This window comes from Triticum urartu, chromosome 2 (assembly GCF_003073215.2).
Source record: "Triticum urartu cultivar G1812 chromosome 2, Tu2.1, whole genome shotgun sequence".
Lineage (NCBI taxonomy): Eukaryota > Viridiplantae > Streptophyta > Magnoliopsida > Poales > Poaceae > Triticum > Triticum urartu.
In genome coordinates, this window is record NC_053023.1 from 202304313 (window position 1) to 202325992 (window position 21680).

The following is a 21680-nucleotide window of genomic DNA, read 5'->3' on the forward strand; positions in this document are numbered from 1 at the left end:
TTTTATATTGAGGTGTTGAGTTGAGACATGTAATGGAGAAGCGAGAGATTGTAATCATTTGAGAATGAATAAAGTAGCATCGTTGGTACTGATATGGATTTTATGAGTTGTTACTCTATGAAGAAGGATTTTGACCACTTTTGAGGATAAGAGAAATATGGTCTATGGAAGATTTGTGCATTTTAAGGGTGGTAGTACCCTGTAATGGATTTCGGACAAAATGAATACGAGTTTTGTCTCGATATGTGTGATGCCCCAAGAGTATGTGGGATGAAGTTGGAGACCGTCAGTTGTTTGGACCAAATGTGATCAAGGAGTCAGAAGAGAATGTTAAGTTGATTCGAGATAGACTGAAGGTAGCTCAGTCCAGGCAGAAGAGTTATGTAGACTCAAAAACTCAAGGAGGTAGTCTATGAAATTGGAGACAGAGCATGTCTTCATGTGTTCCCTCTGTGAGGAGTTAAACGAATTAGAGTTAAGGTAAAGTTAGCCCCGAGATTTGTAGGACCATACCGAGTTTTGGAGCGTATGAGAGAAGTGGCCTACAAGTTGGAGTTACCCGAAGGACTGTCAGGAGTTCAGGATGTGTTTCACGGTTCCCAGTTGAAGAAGTGCCATGCAGAGATGGCCAATATTCCCGTGTAAGGACGCTTGACCGCGGAAAGGATAATGATGTTCCACGAAGTGGAATATGGACTCCATAAGTATAAGTTTTTATCTCGGTATGAGGGATATCCCACAAGGATGAAGAGATAAATTACTATTGGATATAAAGGAGGTATGATGTCAGAAATATCGATCAATGGAAACTCCATGACGTGTTTGAGTAATCATGTCCTAGTTTGGTGCCTATAGAAGGAAGAAGACAATACAATTGGATGGATTCTAAGTATGCTAGGAAGCTGGAAGTTGGATGTTGGAATAACGATAAGTTGCCCGATGATAAGTTCAAGGACTACAAGTGATGAGGTGTGCCATAACCCACAGGCCCCAGGACCTGCCAAGAAGGAAGCACATTTTTGCTGAAGGAAAAACCCTGGAAGTGGATATACCTTTGTCGACAGACGATTTTATAGGAGTTTACGCAAAATCTGAGAGTTGTGAAGGAACGATAGATGTTTGTCTGGCTTGCAGAATCAATGGATTATTCCGAACTTGGTTCGTCGACGAGAGAAATTCTGCAATGCTTGTGAGGATGACCGAGTGTTACAATGCGAGATTCGCTAAACCGTATACAAGGTAATGATTTGGGTGCGGGATGGATTGATCACCATACCGACTTACTCTTATTATTTGCCTTGCTATATGGGATGGTAAATCTGAGTGACTTACCTATAGTGGAGAGACGATGATCAAAACCTTGTTTAAGCCTTAGAATGGTATAGGTATTTTTCCCGTGTACAAGGCAACTTTGCCAACCGTAGGTTATACGGTGAGGATCACCCAGACCCATTTCCTACAGGAGAAACCACAAATTGTTGACCACCATGAGATATCGATAGTTGTTTAGTTTTGGCGCCAGACCCGTCAGCTAAGAAGACCCAATCTCCAAATAACCTTACCAAGAGGAAAGGACAGAAGAAATGAGGAAAAGGTTATGCCACTACTGGAAGAGCTCAGAGAAGGAATTTTCTCGAGGATCTGAGAAGACCGACCCTGTCAAGAATAAGGATGGAGTATATGAGTATTGATGGGACCGTAACGATGTTTCTAAGGGTGGTAGCACCCCAGACCCCGAAGACGATTGATGAATTTTGAGGAGACCCCCAAACCCTAACCTTTTTCTTGCTAGCCTCTCCGAATCTCGAGGACGAGATTCATTTTAAGGGTGGTAGGTTTGTAACATCCCAAAATTCTAAATTTTTGGAATGTTATAATAAATAGATAGATTTGATTGATTGTTTGATTGATTGTTTGAAAGTGAGTGAATTCGAAACTTTTTGAAAGTTAAATGAGAGGGAATAAAAGGACTTTCCCAAACTTTCATATTTGCTTTCTGATCTCCATGAATTCAAATTCTTCTCAACACAAAACCCTAGAGAGAAGATGACATGACTTCTTCCATTTAAAATGAAAAGGGTGTTTGAAAAATATTTGAATTCCATTGGGAAATATTTTCCAATTCATAAACTTCATGCAGCTCAATGATTTTCATGAGAGAAGATAAAAGGACTTCTTCAAATTATATGAAATATGAGTTGGGAGTTTCAAAGAATTAAATTCAAAGTTCTTTTGAATTTATTTTCAATTTGGAGTTATTTGAGTTTTATTCAAATTATTTTTCTCCAAAAATAAAATACATGGAAAATAGGGTAACATGATTCCCTACATTAGAAAATTGGAGAAAAATTTATTTGAAATCATTTTGGTATTTTAAAATGATTTTTTGTTGGATTTTAATAGACCAGTAGCACTCTTTGAATTATCTGAATTTGTGTGAATTTTATTTAATACTAGGAAAATGTTCATCTCGTAGAAAATCTTTTTCTGAAAATTTTGATATATTATATGCCTATATAATATTTTATTTATTTTTGATTTTATTATTTTATTTGTCTGGAAAACGTTTTATTAAAAAAAACTTTCCCTGACTGGGCCGGCCCAGCCCAGCGCCAGGCCACGGCCCAGCTCCTCCTTCCCCATGCTCAGGACGAAGTCCCGAGCCAGTACGCGCCGCCGCCGTCCCATGGCCGTACTCCACGCCGCCCTTGCCCCTCCTCCAAGGCGTCGCCTCCCCCTTCTCCCCTATAAATGCACCGGACCCGCCGCCCGCTCCTCCTTCCTGCCGCGCTGCCGCCCGTCCCACATCATGCCGCCGCCGCCGATGCATCTCGCCGCCGCCCCGCACCGCAGGCGCCGCCGCTGCTCGCCTGCGCCGCCGCTTGCGTTGCCGCCCCGCTCGCGAGTGCCGCACCCTGCCGGAGCCACCGCGCCGCCGTCCCGTCGCCGGAGTTGCTGCCCGCCGTCGCCGGGGATCGCCAGAACACCGCCGTTGCTGGAACCGCCCGCCGGCTGATCCACCACCCGACCCGCCGGTTTCTCCCGGTCCGGTATAAAAAAACCGTCCCCGGTTCGCCGGTTTTCTTAGGTTTAGGTTTTCTTCGGTTTTGTTTAAGAACCTGTTTTTTTTATTTTTAGTTTAGTTACTTAGCGAACGTTCATCAGATTAGATTCGGTAGCAAACGATTTTTGTTCTGTAAGTTTCTGTAGCGAGCGTTCGCTCGATAGATTTTTCCTTTTTCTTATTAATTTCGGCCAGGGACCTATATGTGAGGATTTTCCTTACAGTTTAGCCCCTGTTCTTCAAACGATTACAACTTTTCGCTCGTTGATCCAAATCCAACGAAACCAACGCTCACTTCTTCGTTATGATCTCCTCTATCCAGTAGTCCAACTCAAACATGTTTTTGAAAAGTTTAAAATTTGAATTAGATCAGATTTGAATTCAAACTTCGTTTGATCATAACTTGAGTTTCGTAGCTCCGTTTGAGTTGATTCTTTTTGCAAATCGAAGCTCTTGACCTAAACATTCTAATAAGGCCAAATTCACATAATTTTGGTACTGTTAGAAATTGTTTTATGTTGCAAGAGTTATTTGCTTGGTTTTGATGTTTCTGAATCATCTTCTTCGTTCTTTTTGATCTTTTGAGTGATTGCTTATGTGTGGTTACTATTGCTTGCTTACGATAGATTGATCGGAGTGTGACGAGTAGATCTATCAAGAGTTTTGAGTGTGAATCATCTTCATCAACATTGCAGGCAAGTTCACACTTTGATCATATCCCCTTCCATACCCAGTTTTTTTTGCATTAGATCAATCTTCACACATTGCATGATTAGGATCTAATTAAACTGTGGGATGGGAAGTAGATGAGGTAGTACCTATTACCTGTTTATTATCAATCCTTTGGGAGTTACTACTATGTTGCTTATTATGCCATGCTATGCTAGTAGACGTGAATTGGGTTTTGAGAGTATCCATGACAGATGTGAGATTGTTAATTAATGGTTTACTTAAGGTGGCAACTTAAACACACATCTGGGTGGATTGAGGCACCTGGTTATTCTAGGATTGCCTGTATAGGCACCTGGGTAATCCAGGACTTGCCTGTTTTCTTTTGGACCGCCACCCAGGCTCAAAGGGATCATGAGATTTTTCAAACTAGAAACTTCCGTGTGCAGCCACAAGCCATTATGGGCTCTGGCATAGTTGATTAAGTCGTGCGAACTCTTACAGGGTAGACTAGCAGATGTAGGGGAAAGTAGGTGTACCGGCCTATCCATCGTAAGGTGCTAGCGCTTCTGAAAGACCGTGTCTCGGTCATCCGTTTCTCAAACACCATGTAGTGCGAGAAATCCAACGGAGGCGATCGAGTCTTGTGGGGAAAAGTGCGCAAACCTCTACAGAGTGTATAAACTAATCATGATTAGCCGTGTCCCCGGTTATGGACATCTTGAGTATCTAGTTCTTGGATTATCCTGTTGATCTCATCACGTTACTTTAAATTAATGTTGTTGGGTTAATGATGATGCTTAATTGGGATTGATAATGCTGTCAACCATTCTCAATGTTCAACAACCACTATGATAGTTAAATAAAATTTATTCCTTTGCAGTAGGGAAAAATTGGCTTTACACAAAAACCTTATAACCATAGAGCTTTTCCACCAGCCAAATATGCATGTAGTGATAGTATTTATTCATCATTCTCTATGGTGTGAATTTGCCAGTACATTCAATGTACTGACCCTCTGTGGCTGCAACGTCTCATGTTGCAGGATTATCTTATGACGAGTAAGTGATACGTTAGGGTTACGATTTCTACACTCAACTTTGCCATTGGTGTTGATGGGAATCCACAACCTTGTTACTTCCGCTATTTTGGATTTGAGGTAATAGTATTTACGTTACTTTTACATGTGATTTACCTCTGCTATAAATCCTCGAGTACTGTGTGTGTCAGCATACCGATCCAGGGATGACACTTAAGCACGGAGACTTGATCCATTCGGGTCAGGTCGCTACAAGTTATCATCGGTGAACATCTTCATGTTGATCGTATCCACTATACGACTCATGTTCGACCTTTCGGTCTTCCGTTTTCCGAGGCCATGTCTGTACATGCTAGGCTCATCAAGTTAACCTAAGTGTATTGCGTGTGTAAATCTGGCTTACACCCGTTGTATGCGAACGTTAGAACCTATCACACCCGATCATCACGTGATGCTTCGGAACAACGGACCTTAGCAATGGTGCACAGTTAGGGGGAAGACTTTCTTGAAATCATTGCGAGGGATCATCTTATTTATGCTACCGTCATTCTAAGCAAATAAGATGTAAACATGACAAACATCACATGCAAATCATAAAGTGACATGATATGGCCAATATCATCTTGTGCCTTTGATCTCCATCTTCGAGGCACGACATGAACACCATCATCACCGACACGACACCATGATCTCCATCATCATGATCTCCATCATCGTGTCTTCATGAAGTTGCCTCGCCAACTATTACTTCTACTACTATGGCTAACGGTTAGCAATAAAGTAAAGTAATTACATGGCGTTTTCATTGACATGCAGGTCATAAATAAATTAAGACAACTCCTATGGCTCCTGCCAGTTGTCATACTCATCGACATGCAAGTCATGATTCCTATTACAAGAACATGATCAATCTCATACATCACATATATCATTCATCACATCCTTTTGGCCATATCACATCACATAGCATACCCTATAAAAACAAGTTAGACGTTGCATGTTTTACGTGGTTGCTATGGGTTTCTAGCAAGAACGTTTCTTACCTACGCAAAACCACAACGGTGATATGCCAATTGCTATTTACCCTTCATAAGGACCCTTTTCATCGAATCTGATCCGACTAAAATGGGAGAGACAGACACCCGCCAGCCACCTTATGCATCAAGTGCATGTCAATCGGTGGAACCTGTCTCACGTAAGTGTACGTGTAAGGTCGGTCCGGGCCGCTTCATCCCACAATGCCACCGAATCAAGATAAGACTAGTAACGGCAAGAAAATTGAACAAATCATCGCCCACAACTACTTTGTGTTCTACTTGTGCATAGAATCTATGCATAGACCTAGCTCATGATGCCACTGTTGGGGATCGTAGCAGAAATTTAAATTTTTCTACGCATCACCAAGATCAATCTATGGAGTAATTTAGCAACGAGGGGAAGGGGAGTGCATCTACATACCCTTGTAGATCGCTAAGCGGAAGCGTTACTAGAACGCGGATGAGGTAGTCGTACTCGTAGCGATTCAGATCGCGGTCGATTCCGATCTAAGCGCCGAACAACGGCGCCTCCGCGTTCAACACACGTGCAGCCCGGTGACGTCTCCCATGCCTTGATCTAGCAAGGAGAGAGGGAGAGTGACGGTGTCCTGGACTAGGGGGTACTCACCACGTCGTCTCCCGATCTATTAGATTGGGCCGAGGACCCCCGTGGCCGTATACTCATGGGCCAGTTCGGACGGCTACCGCATACAAGGAAGATTCCACAAGACTTGGCGATCAAGACAAGGACTTCTCCCCATCGGCGTATTCGGCTAGGACTCTTGTTATCCTAGGCCTCCGGTGCATTATATAAACCGAGGCCAGGCTAGTCGATAGATATACAATATATACAACAATCATACCATAGGCTAGCTTCTAGGATTTAGCCTCCTTGATCTCATGGTAGATCTACTCTTGTACTACCCATATCATCAATATTAATCGAGCAGGACGTAGGGTTTTACCTCCATCAAGAGGGCCCGAACCTGGGTAAAACATTGTGTCCCTTGTCTCCTGTTACCATCCGCCTAGACGCATAGTTCGGGACCCCCTACCCGAGATCCGCCGGTTTTGACACCAACAAAGAGGTTGGGGAAGACTCCGTCTAGCTGCAGCACGACGGCGTGGTGGTGGTGGAGGAGCGCGGTACTCCAGCAGGGCTTCGCCAAGCACTATGAGAGACGAGGAGGGAGAGAGGTAGGGTTGCGCCTTGGGAGAGAGAGACTCGTGTCGTCTGCAGCCCCAAAACCTCCACTATATATAGGGGTAAGGGCAAGGGGAGGCGCCCTAGGGTTTCCCCTAGGGGGGGGGGCGGCCAGGGCAGATGGGATCTCCCCCTTGGGTGACTTGGCCCCCAAGCCAGGAGGTGGGAACCCTAGATGGGGTGCCCCAAACCCCCTGGTCACGTGGGAATAGGTGAGGGGGGTGCACAGCCCCTTAGTGGGCTGGTCTGCCCCCTTCCCTTGGCCCATGAAGCCCCCCAACACTTGCCGGGGCTCCCGAAACACCTTTCGGTCATGCTGATCATCACCCGGTACCTCCAGAACACTTCCGGACTCCAAAACCCTTCGTCCAATATATCAATCTTCACCTCCGAACCATTCCGGAACTCCTCGTGACGTCCGGGATCTCATCCGGGACTCCGAACAACATTCGGTAACCGCGTACATAGTTTCCCTATAACCCTAGCGTCATCGAACCTTAAGTGTGTAGACCCTACGGGCTCGGGAATAATGCAGACATGACCGAGACATCTCTCTGGTCAATAACCAACAGCAGGATCTGGATACCCATGTTGGCTCCCACATGTTTCACAATGATCTCATCGGATGAACCACGATGTCAAGGATTCAGTCAATCCCGTATACAATTCCCTTTGTCTATCAGTATGTTACTTGACCGAGATTCGATCGTCGGTATCCCAATACCTCGTTCAATCTCGTTACCGCCAAGTCTCTTTACTCGTTCCGTAATGCATGATCCCGTGGCTAACTCATTATTCACATTGAGCTCATTATGATGATGCATTACCGAGTGGGCCCAGAGATACCTCTCCGTCACACGGAGTGACAAATCCCAGTCTCGATTCGTGCCAACCCAACAGACACTTTCAGAGATACCTGTAGTGCACCTTTATAGCCACCCAGTTACGTTGTGACGTTTGGTACACCTAAAGCATTCCTACGGTATCCGGGAGTTGCACAATCTCATGGTCTAAGGAAATGATACTTGACATTAGAAAAGCTTTAGCAGATGAACTATACGATCTTGTGCTAGGCTTAGGATTGGGTCTTGTCCATCACATCATTCTCCTAATGATGTGATCCCGTTATCAATGACATCCAATGTCCATGGTCAGGAAACCATGACCATCTATTGATCAACGAGCTAGTCAACTAGAGGCTTACTAGGGACATGTTGTGGTCTATGTATTCACACATGTATTACGGTTTCCGGTTAATACAATTATAGCATGAACAATAGACAATTATCATGAACAAGGAAATACAATAATAACCATTTTATTATTGCCTCTAGGGCATATTTCCAACAATTGTAATTTTTGAGTTGTAAATAAATAGAAGTGTGATGATCATCATTATTAGAGCATTGTCTCGTGTGAGGAAAGAAGAGATAAAGGCCAAATAAAATAAGAGAAGGCCCAAAAAAGAGAAAAAAAGAGAGAAGGGGCAATGTTACTATCCCTTTTCCACACTTGTGCTTCAAAGTAGCACCATGATCTTCATGATAGAGAGTCTCTTATTTTGTCACTTTCATTTACTAGTGGGAATTTTCATTATAGAACTTGGCTTGTATATTCCAACAATGGGCTTCCTCAAAATGCCCTAGGTCTTCATGAGCAAGCAAGTTGGATGCACACCCACTTAGTTTCTTTTGTTGAGCTTTCATGCATTTATAGCTCTAGTGCATCCGTTGCATGGCAATCCCTACTCCTCGCATTGACATCAATTGATGGGCATCTCCATAGCACGTTGATTAGCCACGTCGATGTGAGACTTGCTCCTTTTTTGTCTTCTCCACAAAACCTCCATCATCATATTCTATTCCACCTATAGTGCTATGTCCATGGCTCGCGCTCATGTATTGCGTGAAAGTTGAATAAGTTTGAGAATACGAAACTATGAAACAATTGCTTGGGTTGTCATCGGGGTTGTGCATGATGGGACCGTTTTGTGTGACGAAAATGCAGCATGGCCAAACTATATGATTTTGTAGGGATGAGCTTTCTTTGGCTATCTTATTTTGAGAAGACATAATTGCTTGGTTAGTATGCTTGAAGTATTATTATTTTTATGTCAATATTAAAGTTTTGTCTTGAATCTTTTGGATCTGAATATTCATGCCACAATAAAGAAAATTACATTGAAAATTATGTTAGGAAGCATTTCACATAAAAAATTCTGTTTTTATCATTTACCTACTCGAGGACGAGCAGGAATTAAGCTTGGGGATGCTGATACTTCTCCAACGTATCTATAATTTTTGATTGTTCCATGATATTATTTTATCTGTTTTGGATGTTTAATGGGCTTTAATATGCACTTTTATATTATTTTTGGGACTAACCTATTAACCGGAGGCCCAGTGCCAGTTTCTGTTTTTTTGCCTATTTCAGTGTTTCGCAGAAAAGGAATATCAAACGGAACGAAACCTTTGTGAGGATCTTTCTTGGAACAAACGTCATCCAGGAGACTTGGAGTGGAAGTCAGAGACACAACGAGGCGGCCATGAGGCAGGAGGGCGCGCCCAGGGGGGTAGGCGTGCCCCCACCCTTGTGGGCCCCTCGTAGCTCCACTGAAGTACTTCTTTCGCCTATATATACTCTTATACCCTAAAAACATCCATGAGAGCCATGAAACCACTTTTCCACCGCCGCAACCTTCTGTACCCGTGAGATCCCATCTGGGGACCTTTTCCGGTGATCTGCCGGAGCGTGAATCGATCACGGAGGCTTCTACATCAACACCATAGCCTCTTCGATGATGTGTGAGTAGTTTACCACAGACCTTCGGGTCCATAGTTATTAGCTAGATGGCTTATTCTCTCTCTTTGGTTTCAATACAAAGTTCTCCTCGATGTTCTTGGAGATCTATTCGATGTAATATTCTTTTGTGGTGTGTTTGCTGAGATCCGATGAATTGTGGATTTATGATCAAGTTTATCTATGAATAATATTTGGTTCTTCTCTGAATTCTTATATGCATGATTTGATATCTTTGCAAGTCTCTTCGAATTATCAGTATAGTTTGGCCTACTAGATTGATCTTCCTTGCAATGGGAGAAGTGCTTAGCTTTGGGTTCAATCTTGCGGTGTCCTTTCCCAGTGATAGTAGGGGCAACAAGGCACGTATTGTATTGTTGCCATCGAGGATAAAAAGATGGGGTTTATATCATATTGCTTGAGTTTATCACTATACATCATGTCATATTGCCTAAAGCATTACTCTGTTCTTATGAACTTAATACTCTAGATGCATGCTGGATAGCGGTCGATGTGTGGAGTAATAGTAGTAGATGCAGAATCGTTTCGGTCTACTTAACACGGACATGAGGCCTATGTTCATGATCATGCCTAGATATTCTCATAACTATGCACTTTTCTATGAATTGCTCGGCAGTAATTTGTTCACCCACCGTAATACATGCTACCATGAGAGAAGCCACTAGTGAAACCTATGGCCCCTGGGTCTATTTTATATCATATAAGTTTCCGATCTACAATTCTAGTTTACTATTTATTTTATTTTGCAATCTTTACTTTTCAATCTATACAACAAAAATACCAAAAATATTTATCTTATTATCTTTATCAGATCTCACTTTTGCAAGTGGCCGTGAAGGGATTGACAACCCCTTTATCGCATTGGTTGCAAGGTTCTTGATTGTTTGTGCAGTTAGTAAGCGACTTGCATGTAATCTCCTACTGGATTGATATGTTGGTTCTCAAAAATTGAGGGAAATACTTATTCTACTTTGCTGCATCACCCTTTCCTCTTCAAGGGAAAACCAACGCATGCTCAAGAGGTAGCAGGGGGTGCCTGGAACCCCTTCCGGTGACCCGATAAGTACCCGGTACACCCCGAAACACTTCCGGTGTCCGAATACCATCGTCCTATATATCAATCTTTACCTCTCGACCATTTCGAGACTCGCCGTCATATTCGTGATCTCATCCGGGACTCCGAACAACATTCGGTCACCAATTCACGTAACTCATATAATATTATATCATCATCGAACGTTAAGCGTGCGGCCCTACGGGTTCGAGAACTATGTAGACATGACCGAGACACCTCTCCGGCCAATAACCAATAGCGGAACCTGGATGCCCCTATTGGCTCCTACATATTCTATGAAGATCTTTATCAGTCGAACCGTTATGACAACATACGTAATTCCCTTTGTCCATCGGTATGTTACTTGCCCGAGATTCGATCGTTGGTATCTTCATACCTAGTTCAATCTCGTTACCGACAAGTCTCTTTACCTGTTCTATAATACATCACCGCGTGACCAACTCCTTAGTCATTTTCTTGCAAGCTTATGATGTGTATCACCGAGAGGGCCCAGAGATACCTCTCCGAAATTCGGAGTGACAAATCCTAATCTCGATCTATGCCAACTCAACAAACACCTTCCGAGATACCTGTAGAGCATCTTTATAATCACCCAGTTACGTTGTGATGTTTGATAGCACACAAGGTATTCCTCCGGTATCCGGGAGTTGCATAATCTCATAGTCGAAGGAATATGTATTTGACATGAAGAAAGCAATAGCAATAAAACTGAATGATCATTATGCTAAGCTAACGGCTGGGTCTTGTCCATCCCATCATTATTCTAATGATGTTATCCCATTATCAAATGAAAACACATGTCTATGGTTAGGAAACCTTAACCATCTTTGATCAATGAGCTAGTCTAGTAGAGGCTTACTAGGGACACGGTATTTGTTTATGTATTCACGCATGTATTAAGTTTCTGATCAATACAATTCTAACATGAATAATAAACCTTTATCATGATTTAGGAAATATAATAATAACCATTTTATTATTGCCTCTAGGGCATATTTCCATCATTCTCCCACTTGCACTAGAGTAAATAATCTAGTTCACATCGCCATGTGATTAACATCCATAGTTCATATCGCTATGTGAGCAATACTCAAAGAGTTTACTAAAGTCAATAATCTAGTTCACATTGCCATGTGATTAACACCCGATGAGTACTAAGGTGTGATCATGTTTTGCTTGTGAGAGAAGTTTAGTCAACGGGTCTGTCACATTCAGACCCGTATGTATTTTGCAAATTTCTATGTCTACAATGCTCTGCATGGAGCTACTCTAGCTAATTGCTCCCACTTTCAATATGTATCCAGATTGATACTCATAGTCATCCGAATTGGCGTCAAAGCTTGCATCGACGTAATGCTTTACGACGAACTCTTTATCACCTCCATAACTGATAAAATATTTCCTTAGTTCTCTAAGGATAATTTTGACCGCTGTCCAGTGTTCTACTCATGGATCACTATTGTACCCCCTTGCCAAACTCATGGCAAGGTACACAATAGGTCTGGTACACAGCATGGCATACTTTATAGAACCTATGGCTGAGGCATAGGGAATGACTTTTATTCTCTCTCTATCTTCTCCCGTGGTCAGGCTTTTGAGTCTTACTCAACTTCACACCTTGTAACACATGCAATAACCTTTTCTTTGACTGATCCATTTTGAACTTCTTCAAAACTTTATCAAGGTATGCACTCATCAAAAGTCTTATCAAGCTTCTTGATCCATCTCTATAGATCTTGATGCCCAATATGTAAGCAGCTTCACCGAGGTCTTTCATTGAAAAATTATTATTCAAGTATCCTTTTATGCTATCCAGAAATTCTATATCATTTCCAATCAACAATATGTCATCCACATATAATATCAGAAATGCTACAGAGCTCCCACTCACTTGTAAATACAAGCTTCACCGAAAGTCTGTATAAAACCATATGCTTAGATCACCTCATCAAAGCATATATTCCAACTCCGAGATGCTTGCACCAGTCCATAGATGGATTGTTGGAGCTTGCACACTTTGTTAGCACCTTTAGGATCGACAAAACCTTCTGACTGCATCATAAACAACTGTTCTTTAAGAAATCCATTGAGGAATGCAGTTTTGACGTCCATTTGCCAAATTTCATAATCATAAAATGCGGCAATTGCTAACATGATTCGGACTGATACTACAAAAAAAGACACATCTGTGGCATTCTGGGCCGAACGATTTTTTCTGTCATGCTTATGACACTTCTATGATGATAATTGTGAAAAAACCCGGTATCATCATAGATGTGGTGGGGTCCTACTTCGATGACAAAAATCATGACAGAAAATGGGCTTCTTGTCCTGGGCGGGCCGGAGACGCAGCTGCATGACATTCTTTGGGCCATCCATGACGGAAAAAACTATGGTAGAAGCGAGGGCGAGGAAAATATCGGGGGAGTTCCCAGTTCCGGTGGGTGGCCGGGGTCTGAGCGATGCGCGCTTCTCTCGTACGTACGCACGTGTGTGCGAGGTGTTGGGCTCTAACTAAACCCGAGCGAGGCGTTGGGCTTTAACTGAACCCGAGCGATTGCACTTTAGGCTATGCGTTACTGAACGCGAGCGATCGACCGATCCCTTGCTGTTAACTAAACCCGAGTGATTCCTTCTCTACTGCTGCTAACTGAAGCCAATCGATGCTCCCTCTGGATGAACAGTGAGCGTTGTTGGGGGGGGGGGTTGGATGAACAGTTCCCGGTGGGGTGTTGGATGAACAGGACCCCATGGTAGTAGAGGCCATTGCAGCTAGATGAACAGTACCCCAATCGATCGCGCCGGTGGATGAACAGGACCCTGTGGAGGGGTGGATGAAGAGGACCCCGTGGAGGGATGGATGAACAGAACCCCGTGGAGGGTTGGTTGAACAGTAGCTGGTGGAGGGCTGGATGAACAGTAGCCCGTGGAGGGGTGGTTGAACAGGACCCCATGGAGAGGGCTGGTTGAACAATAGCCGATGGAGGAGCGCGCGGTGGAGGCTGGATGAATAGGAGCCCGTGGATGAACAATCGCAGGTGGAGGCTGGAGGAGGTCGATGGTGAATGAACAGTAGCCCGTGGAGGCAGTCGACGGTGGAGATAAACAATATCCCGTGGAGTCCCGTTTTGCGGTACGCCACACCCCTCCCGATGAACATGACCCCCGTTTCGACTGTAGCGCTCCAACTCAAGTCCGTTTCCTCCGTTTTGTGGTACACCACACCCTTCCCGATCAACAGGACTCCGTTTCCACCATAGGAGGTCTGTTTCCTCCGTTTTGCGGTACGCCAGACCCCTCCCAATGAACAGGATCCTGTTTTGACCGTGGCTGGTTGAACACAACGCCATTTCCTCCGTTTTGCGGTACGCAAGGCCTCGTTTCCATCGGCTGTTCCATCCAAGCCAGTTGGCTCCCGATGAACAACACGCGTTCCGTTGCCTCCCGATGAACACAACGATGTTTCTCCGTTCCGACCAAGTCGGTTCGCTGCCTGATGAACAGTACGCCGTTACTCCTAGCTGTTGCCTCTCCATGTACACAAGCCCTGGCCATCCGTGAGTACGCGCTCGAGACCCCGCCCGTATGTACGTACGTGGCCGTATTTTTTGCCCTGTGGCTGTACGTACGTGTACAGGACTTAGACGGGACTGCGTGAACTGCTATGTCGGGTGCTCTACAACGACACACGTGCAACTACTTACTCGGCCACGGTTCATACTTGCAGAGAGACCGATCGACTAGTATGTACGTACACGTTCGTGACCAGAATGACAACGCTACATACGCTTTGACCAGGTGGGTCCCGACTGTCAGGCACTTCCGTGCGTGCGAAGATGTAGCTGGTGGGTTCCAGCAGTCAGGGGGCGAATCATTTTTTTGCCCATAATATGGACGCACTTCCTTGCGTGCGAAGATATAGCTGGTGGGTCCCAGCAGTCAGGGGGAAACGTTTTTTTCACGAAATACGGTGGCCCGTCCGATGGGTCCCTGCTGTCAGGTGGAGGAATCATTATTTTCCGCGTAATAAGGAGGTACTTCCTTGCTGCGGCCGTGGACCCAGCTGTGAGCCTCTCCACGTATAGTACTCTTCCGATGGAAGTCGTTCCTTGACCATGTTGACCGTGCCACGCCGAGAGCACCAGGGCGGTGGACGATGGCGAGGCCTAGGAAGGGGACAATGCAGAGACGGGGAAGATGCAACAGCGGAAGCCCACGTGGATAGGAGTATGAGGGTTCACTGGTTCGGCTGCGGTGTGAGCCTGCCGTCGCGTAGGGCCTGGCCAGCGGTGGGAGTAGTAGGGGGGCAGTGAGTCCTCCACGGCAGCACAGCCGGCCATGGGAGGCAGGAGCAGGCGGCATGACCAACGCTGCTTTGGGCGGTTGGAGCAAGAAGACCAGAGGTTGAAGAAGCACTACGACCGTTGGATGGACATCGTATGATCAATGGAGCTAGAATCGTTCATATTGACTAAGTTGACAAAGCCCTCCATCCCCGTCAACTTAGTAGGCCCACAAGTCAACCTCCCATTATGCTGTGTCCCAGCTAGCAGGGGGAGTATTCATTTTTTGTGCCTAATAAGGAGGCACTTCCTTGCGTGCAAAGATATAGCTGGTGGGTCCGAGCTGTCAGCGGCGGGAACATTTTTGTCGCGAAATACAGAGGTCCTTTCGGTGGGTCCTAGATGTGAGGTGGAGGAATCATTATTTTTGCGCGTAATAAGGAGGCATTTCCTTGCGTGTGGCCGTGGACCCAGCTTTCATCCTCTCCACGTACAATCCACTTCAGATGCATGTCGGTCGTTGACCACGTTGACCACGCCGTGCCGAGAGTACCAGGGTGGTTGACGACGGCGAGGCCTAAGAAGGGAATGACATGGAGCCAGGGAAGACTCGGCAGTTGTTTCCCATGCGGAGGGGAGTATGAGGGTTTGCTGGTTCGTCTGTCGTCGCCGGAGAATAACAACAGGTGTGGGTGAGTAGAGGGATGGCTAGGCCAACGATGGGAGTACGGTGGGGCGTTGAGGCCTGCGCGGCAGCACAGCCGACGACGGGAGGAGGAAGCAGGCAGTCCCGCCGACGCTTGTTTGAGTGGCTGGAGCAGGAAGTGCAGAGAGTGAAGAAGCATGATAACCGTTGGATGGACATCCAACAGTCACTGCTTGTGTGTCAACCTTTTTTAGGAAAGCCTCAAATCTATGGAAAACAACATACATCCTATCTGCTATTATTTCTAATAATTTACAACCCATTTGCTAATTCTTAAGGTTTTTTGGAGCCCATATTCTTTTTGTTAGCATTACAATCCATATTGTGGCCACGGTTAAAAAATTATACGAAATTTTGCATATTTCGGTGCGGTCCAAACTGTTTTTAATCCTGAAATTTCGAGTCACATTCAAACTGATTTTAAAAATAATTGTATATCAAAATCCAACAAATTGTCCACGCATAAAAATCAATGCAATTTAAAATCTCGAAATGAAAATAAATAAATTTGAAATTAATTGTCGGTTTGATGTGTTTTAAAAATATACATCCCATTTTTCATTGTTGATAGGCCATTTTCTCGGCCAGCCGAATGAAGCTCTCCTCGTCTTGAAAGATTTGCAGCCCAACGGGCCTGACAAAGCGACTTACTTGACAAATCACAAAAAAACTGGGCGAGCCATTTTCAGAAAGAAAGAAGAAAACTACTGGGCTGGTATGTGGTAAACATAAAAGAAAAGGCTGTCTAGACAGGCCAGAGTGCCCCGCACAACCCAGTTGACACGCTGCTTCCATCTCAAAAACAAATTAGATAAATGCCACTCCAATTATGGTGATTCATAAAAATGCCACTGCAATTTCCAAACTTTGAAAAATGCCACTGCAATTTTTGCAAACTTTGAAAAATGCCACAACAATTTTTACAAACTTTGAAAAACACCACTCCAGACTTCGAAAAATGCCACTAGAAATGGCATGAAATGACATTTTCAAAGTTTGGAAATTGCAGTGGCATTTCTCGGAATCACCAGATTTGGAGTGGCATTTATCAAATTAACCCAAAACAAAAATAACTGGGCGAGCTGCTGGGTCCCTGGTGTCAGCCGCTCGTTGTGTAATTCTCTCATTTATTGACTACGTTGACAATGGCATGGGACCCAGATGTCAGAAATCCATTAGGAGGAGCCATTTTTTTATTGGCTTGAAATTAGGAGGCACTTGCTTGCGTACTGCCATGACCTTGGTGGGTCCCTGCTGTCATCCTCTCCACGTACAATCATCTCCTGATTGTGTACGCGTCAACCTGGTAGGCCCACAAGTCAGCCTCTAAACCCGTGGCAGACAAATACAACCCATTAAAAAAAACAGCCCATTCCATACGTTCAAACGGAAAGTTCAACATTCAGAGCAAAGTAACAGGTCTGATCCAGATATAGAGTACTGAACTTCCACATTGACAACCATCATAGCCAAGTTAACTATCTACTCCCACTAATACTCTAGTAGTGTACAAATACTAACTTACTCTTAGCTAACTAGACGATGCCGGCCGCCATCTGCGGTACACGCTAAATGCCGGCACCAGCGTCCTCCGCCTCGCCTTGGACTTGCCAGAGGTGTGATAGGGCGCATTGCTCGCGCGCGTTGGCCCTTTCCATGCCAGCGTGGACCACCGAAGCTTCGGCTTCTAAGCGGGAAACCCACTTGACGAGTGATAACCCACAAGTATAGGGGATCGCAACAGTTTTTGAGGGTAGAGTATTCAACCCAAATTTATTGATTCGACACAAGGGGAGCCAAAGAATATTCTCAAGTATTAGCAGCTGAGTTGTCAATTTAACCACACCTGGAAACTTAATATATGCAGCAAGGTATTTAGTAGCAAAGTAATATGATAATAATGGTAACGGTAACAAAAGTAATATTTTCGGGTTTTATAGTGATTGTAACAGTAGCAACGAAAAATTAAATAAGCGAAGAACAATGTATGAAAAGCTCGTAGGCATTGGATCGGTGATGGAGAATTATGTCGGATGCGATCGATCATGCAACAGTTATAACATAGGGTGACACAGAACTAGCTCTAGTTCATCAATGTAATGTAGGCATGTATTCCGAATATAGTCATACGTGCTTATAGAAAAGAACTTGCATGGCATCTTTTGTCCTACCCTCCCGTGGCAGCGGGGTCCTATTGGAAAATAAGGGATATTAAGGCCTCCTTTTAATAGAGTACCGGACCAAAGCATTAACACATAGTGAATACATGAACTCCTCAAACTACGGTCATCACTGGTAATGGTCCCGATTATTGTCACTTCGGGGTTAACGGATCATAACACATAATAGGTGAATATAGACTTGCAAGATAGGATCAAGAACTCACATATATTCATGAAAACATAATAGGTTCAGATCTGAAATCATGGCACTCGGGCCCTAGTGACAAGCATTAAGCATAGCAAAGTCATAGCAACATCAATCTCAGAACATAGTGGATACTAGGGATCAAACCCTAACATAACTAACTCGATTACATGATAAATCTCATCCAACCCATCACCGCCCAGCAAGCCTATGATGGAATTACTCACTCACGGTGGTGAGCATTATGAAATTGGTGATGGAGGAAGGTTGATGATGATGGCGACGGATTCCCCTCTCTGGAGCCCCGAACGGACTCCAGATCAGCCCCCCGAGAGAGTTTAGGGCTTGGCGGCGGCCCCGTATTGTAAAACGCGATGAATCCTTCTCTCTGATTTTTATCTCCCCAAACATGAATATATGGAGTTGGAGTTGAGGTCGGTGGAGCGTCAGGGGGCCCATGAGGCAGGGGGCGCGCCTAGGGGGTAGGCGCGCCCCCACCCTCGTGGACAGGGTGTGGGCCCCCTGTCGTGGATTATTCTTCCAGTATTTTTTATATATTCCAAAAATAATCTCCGTTGATTTTCAGGTCATTCCGAGAACTTTTATTTCTGCACAAAAATAACACCATGGCAATTTTGCTGAAAACAACGTCAGTCCGGGTTAGTTCCATTCAAATCATGCAAGTTAGAGTCCAAAACAAGGGCAAAAGTGTTTGGAAAAGTAGATACGATGGAGACGTATCAACGAGCTTGTAGTAAAGTTTAGCGTCGCGAACGTGTGCGTACCCGACAGCCTCCAGGGCTATTTGCCGGGCACCGACCTCCACGTAGTCGGCCCAGTTGCGGGTGCTATGCTCGCGACTCAGAGCGTCGGTGCACTGCCGCTCCATGTCCCGCTGGCGGCGCAAATCGGCGATACGCTGCTCCTCCACCAGGCGATCGCGCTCCAACAACTCCTCATACTCCGCATTGCCATCTAAAGACCGATAGAATGCCTCCTCCCTCCGTCTGCCTTCCGCTGAAAAACCGAACACTAGTTCCGGTGGTGACCGCCTCCGGCGTCACTTATTGCGGACGGGCGAGGGCATGGCGGACATGGCGAGAGCGAGGATAAGTGGCGAGCGACGTCGGGCCGGTGGGGGTTTATGAGGATAGGGCTAGTTGGGTGATGGTGCCATCGGAGAAGCCCGGGAAACAGTAATTATAGGAGGAAGGTAGGCGAACCAGCGTGTCGCGGGAAACGCGACGGTCATCACGGTCATCATAATTCAATGCATAAGCAGGCATGGCTTAGCGCACCAGCTTGCCGTGGAAAACTAGAAAAATTTAAAGTATGATTGTGCCGTCCCATCCCGGCCCGTCAGTGGTGCATCCCATCCGTGTTGGGTCGCACGCCGGCACGGTCAAATGAGTGCACTCGAATCATCCAGATGAGGTACTCCCTCCTTGTCAAAAATGATTCCACCACTCATCATCTACCTTGGCTAGTGAGATTTGTGAATTAAGCCCTGCAAACCGGAAAGGAGGTAGTACGTGCGTGATCCGCTATTTATTCGTGTAGGATCGAGTAGGTCATTTTTTGAATTGAGACCCGCAAACCGGAAAGGAGGTAGTACGTGTGTGATCCACTATTTATCCGTGTAGGATCGAGTAGGTCAGATAGTGTACGTGTAGGATCGAGTAGGTCGGATAGTGTACGTGTACGATCGCATTAGTTGATGAACGATCGCTGGGAGATAGGGCATTTGCGAACGTTTTTGCTGGCAATTTCTTCAGATTTGCATGGCATTTTATTCAGAGCAACTTGTCAGTTTCTTCAGAGGTAGGCATTTTTATTCAAAAAACCGCCACTTTGGATCTTGCGTCGCAACTAAAACTGCCAGGACCACATTAGTAGGCTAGCTAGTGATCAATTAGTAACTTGTAAACAATGAGCGAACAGAAATAAGGAACTGTTAGTAACTTGTAAACACTGAGAACACAAAAATAAGGATCATGATGTGCACAATAGTAAGAGCCGATCCGTTCGAAATGTTCACACGAGACTCACAGGCCTGGCATTGTAATATGTTCATATTAGTAGCCCAAGTTCAAAACCAACTAGTACGATTCCCATACATAAGATCAACATGTTAATGCATCTCAATGATTCACAAATCATATACAAATATGTAGGTCCAAAAGCAAAGATCTAGAAAAAACATCTGTTCTTCCTACCAACATGGATGCTTCTCTTGGCCAACATTCAGTACAGAGTGAAAGACAAATTTGTTTGTGAAGTCTACAATTCCTCTTCCAAACTTAACTAGTTTCACCAACAGCTGGAACCATGAGAATGAACCACACATGATGGAGGAACATCCGCTGCAATATGGTTTGGTCTTCTCTCGATCACACGGCGAGACTATTTTCAGGATACAAACTTTAACTTAGGCAAAATGATGCCCATTGTATAATCAGACCAAAGGAATGAAGCACCTAGTGTTAGCCAATAAATAGTACAATACTACTTTTTTGCAGTTCATGAAGTGACTATCCAATCTTTCTGTGTCTATTTTCAAATGGCACTGCATGCAGTGACTATACTATTCTCTTGTGCAGTTCAACCAAAATTGCGGTCACTTTGTTTGTTTGCCAAATTTCAACGGGCAGACATCTTTGTCTGCACAAATATCAAGCAGCTAGTAAACATATACCCCACCTTGTATTTTTGGTTTAAACACGTCTCTTCCACTTAGCATCTGTCATGTTTTGCACTGGACAATTTGATACAGTCATGTTTTGCCCTGGACAATTTCATACTGAATTGATTTGCTAGTTCAGAGCAGAAATATAGCGCCTATTCTTCATCAGACCAAGGATATCCATGTTCGCAGTGATGGAAGAGGTGAAATCGATACAACCAAAATTGAGCATCCAATCATTGAATCCTGTCCTGCACCTCCAATGTAGGTCCACCCTGTAAATAAATTCACATGCAAACCACTAGTATTACTATCTAATGATAGTACAAAAAAGTAGCAAGATAGTAGCAAACCATGTACCTTTGTAATGAATAGCTCATAGTGCCACCAATTGGATATAAAGGTTTGGAAGAAAACATGCTCCTAATGTTGAACCATTTGGACTTATTGTGCAGTTCCACTAAAATCGAGCATCCCTGTTTGCATAGATATTGAAAGTGTGATTACTATAAAAGTGGCACTAGTTGAAGCATTGACTCACAAATATAAGCACTCCAATTTCTTAATGGGAAAAGGTAGCAAGACTGTTTCTAACCACCTGTTTGAAGGAATAAATAAGGCAACAACGGCTGATGTCAGGAAGGCATACATAGTTGTTTCTGGAAAATTGAGCCATTCCCGACCTTTCCTCTTCTTTTAAGCATATTTTATGCAGTTCAACTAAAATAAAATG